The following is a 4,258-nucleotide window of genomic DNA, read 5'->3' as shown; positions in this document are numbered from 1 at the left end:
TGGCGAATGCTCTATATACTGAAAATTTATACTCTTCACTTTAGTTTAAAATTTTAAAACCACATTCTACATTAGAATGAATGTATTCTAAACTATCTTTTATGGTATATAGGAATCATTCTATTTTTTTATTTTTTTAGTTTACTAAAATTTCATATACTGCCTAGATTAGTGTAATGAGCATTATAAAATCTTCATTATCTAGAGAAGCGAAGATAACATAGGTTCTAAACTCTTTGACCATCATATTATGTTAGTGCTCGATGAAACTATACACTAGAACCCGATTTTCATATTTTTGAATCCGTGGGTTAACCCCTTCTAAAATAATGAGTTTTCGGTGAATGCTCTATATACTGAAGTTTATACGCTTCACTTTAGTTTAAAATTTTCAAACCACATTCTACATTAGAATAATGTATTATAAACTATCTTTCATGGTATATAGGAATCATTCTATTTTTTTAATTTTTAGTTTACTAAAATTTCATATACTGCATAGATTAGTGTAATTAGCATTATAAAATCTTCATTATCTAGAGAAGCGAAGATAACATAGGTTCTAAACTCTTTGACCATCATATTATGTTAGTGCTCGATAAAAATATACACTAAAATCAGATTTTTATATTTTTCAAAATTTTCCAAAATCAGTGGGTTAACACCTTCTAAAATAATGAGTTTTTGGTGAATGCTCTATATACTGAGGTTTATACTCTTTAGTTTAGTTTAAAATTTTCAAACCACATTATACATTAGAATTAATGTATTCTAAACTATCTTTCATGGTATATAGGAATCATTCTATTTTTTTAATTTTTAGTTTACTAAAATTTTATATACTGCCTAGATTAGTGTAATTAGCATTATAAAATATTCATTATCTAGAGAAGTGAAGACAACATAGGTTCTAAACTCTTTGACCATCATATTATGTTAGTGCTCGATGAAACTATACACTAGAACCAGATTTTCATATTTTTGAATTTTTTCCAAAATCCGTGGGTTAACCCCTTCTAAAATAATGAGTTCTCGGTGAATGCTCTGTATACTGAAGTTTATACTCTTCACTTTGGTTTAAAATTTTCAAACCACATTCAACATTTGAATTAATGAATTCTAAACTATATTTCATGGTATATAGGAATCATTCTAATTTTTTAATATTTAGTTTACTAAAATTTCATATACTGCCTAGATTACTGGAATTAGCATTATAAATCTTCATTATCTAGAGAAACGGAGAGAACATAGGTTATAAACTTTTTGATCATCATACTACAAAAGAATCATGTCAATAAAACCATGGTAGGCTATGATAGATGAACTAGCAAACTAATCTTTTGTCAGACCATCAGAAATCAATAATCTGAAACTCGTTATATTTCTTCTCTTAGAGATGAAAAACTCAAAGGCCAAGTTCATAAGAATGTTGAACGACGTTTTGGGACACTGACAAAGACTACTTATTCAATACAGTTCTTTGTCTGTTTCTCTCTCTACATGCTTGGCCAGCAAGTTTGATAGTATGATATTTTTCACTTGTCACACCTTTGATAGTTGTGATGAATCTTGTCAGTTACGAATTTTTTGCTTGCCAAGAGGACAAAATGGGTGTTCTCATCCTCAGTAAAGTAAGAACTCGTTCTTTGCAGCTTAACAATGCTTTTAATTTTGAAGTGACATTACCTGGGGACATGATTTTTAGTTTTATGCGCTTCAAATTTCATATTTGATATTCTCTCTGTTTTAAATTAATCTATGTTTTGGGTTTTGCACATTTATTAATAAAATACATAAGATCATAGTATTAAATGTATAGTTTTTTTGTGATTAACATTTTTTCATAACTTTCAACCAATCAAAATTTAGTAAATACAATTAATTTTCTTGAAATCAACAATTTATCATTATTTTCTATTGAAAATTACATTAAGATGGTAAAAATTACATCTTTTTGAAACATTTTTTTTTAAAACTTGGATTAATTAGAAACGGAGGAAGTATAGGATATGTTGTCATAAGTTGCATTTTTTTACAGTTTGCACAGTGGCTGCAGAGTCTTTGGGTATTGAACCTATTCTTGTGAATCCTTGGAACATTACGGAAGTTGCTGCCTCCATTGAGCAAGCTCTGAAGATTTCATATGAAGAAAGAGCGAAAATACATCGGCATAACTTTCATTATGTGGAAACTCACACTGCTCATAAGTGGGCTGAAACTTTCTTGAGGTATGTCTTATGATAGAAAATAGCTATTATCTGGAAATTCCTTAACTGGCGTGTCAAATGATGAACTCATATAAATAATATAGAGTCCTTTTCCCATATTTTTTATTGAGTTTTGAAAGCTATTGAAATGTGACTCTCAACAAATTTGCAAGGAACTAAAGACACCGTAGCTGAGGCCTAACCATAAATTAGTATGCTGCAAATATGACAGGAACTAGTAGTCCAACAGGGTACTGGTTAGTGGTTAGGGTCAACTTCTTTTGTTAAGTACTTGATGGTTCTGTATATATTCCTTAGTTGCATTGTAATTCAAGTGTATCTGTTAATTTTATCTTTATTGGAAATTGTTCGATCAATTAGATTTTACTGTCTTTTTCATAATTGGTCGAATGATTTTAAAATTATATATTTAAAAGTACTTTGTAGAAGGTTGTAAGTTTTTTAATCTTTGTGCACTAAGCTAAAACATCATATATTATGAAACATATGGAGTATATTTTTAAAATAATTCATCAACTTGAGCCCACACACTGAAATCAGCTCGATGGTATCTCATCCAATCGAAACTGATTTCATTGATCGGAGTATGTTTATGATCAACGGCTTCCCAGAGAGATTATCGGAGCTTAAGATCTTTGTAGATTATCCTTCGAACGAAGAAACTAGATCACCTTGTGGTCGGTCCTGCTGCTCTGGAGTAGGCTTTTTCCAGATCGATTGCATTGCCTAGGTTTTGGTTTTTGCCTGCGTGTATAGCCTTAGATGCTGCTGAAGCTACATGTTCTTGTTTTAGATTCATCAGTTTGGTTCGGCATTGGCCTCACTTGTATTTTATTATAAGTTCTGTTTTTGTATGATTAATATAGGCCTTATCGTGATCCTGAATTGTATATCTGAAGATCTCTCAGTGTTAAATTGACTAGTGATGCGCAGAAGTGAAGAGGTCTGGGGAAAGGTAGAGTGGTTGGTTGGGTGCGGTGCTTAAAGTACCCACGTCTTACAAATTTGTGTATGCTAGACTAGTACTGCTACCGTTTGATTAACGACTCATGAGACAGGCTTGAAGGGAATGAGTCAGGTTATGTTTTGTTAATACTAAGTGTTTTCCTGTTTCTTGTAGATGATTAAGCATAGTTCGTCGAAGTTCCTCACTCCTTGATTTTCTGTTAAGACATTACTAGATTTTGACCCGCGCTTTTAAAGCGCGGGTTTATTTTCCTTTATTTTTTTTTTAAATTGACAAATATTTAATAAATGTCATATTTTCATATATTTGTTTTTTTTTATAAAAGACTTAAGCTTTTTATCTTTCTTTATCGTGTTTCATTTTAAATGAGTATAGGCCTAATCACAATATCCGGACCCGAAGAACCAACCCAAAACCGACCCAAAAATCAGGGTCCCGAACCCGATCAGACCCGGGGTAAATATCCGAATAAATTCTAAATTGCTATATCCGAAGAACCGATCCGAACCCGATCCGAACCGAGAACCAAATGAGTACCCGAAGATACCCGAAATGTGAATATATATCTAAAAATATATGTTATAATTATATTTATAATTATTTTAATATTTTAAATTAATATCATAAGTTAACTATAGTAGTCATTTTTAGTACTTTTGAGTATTTTTGGATAAAATATGATAGTTTGGATAAAAGTTTATCCAAAAAAACTGTATAGAATGGATATTTTTGGTTACTTTTGGTTACTTTTGAGTAATTTGGATACAAAAAATTGAACTGAATCGGATACTTTGGTTACTCTGAGTATAAATAACCGAACCCGTTTTAGATATTTTGGTTATTTGGTTATTTTTCAGATTCTTATGCATGAGAACCGAACCCACCCGGATCCGGAAAGATCCGACTCGAACTCAATCCAAAAAAAATAAAAATTGAATCTGATTTGTTAATCGGCCCAAATGGCCCAAAAGAGATGATGTGGGCAATGGGCTGGATTTAAAAAAAAGATCCAATATAGATTTGTTATTAATATTACTTGATTGCCCTTAATGAAATATGC

This window comes from Raphanus sativus, chromosome 5 (genome assembly GCF_000801105.2).
Source record: "Raphanus sativus cultivar WK10039 chromosome 5, ASM80110v3, whole genome shotgun sequence".
Lineage (NCBI taxonomy): Eukaryota > Viridiplantae > Streptophyta > Magnoliopsida > Brassicales > Brassicaceae > Raphanus > Raphanus sativus.
Note: the sequence above shows the minus strand (reverse complement) of the source record.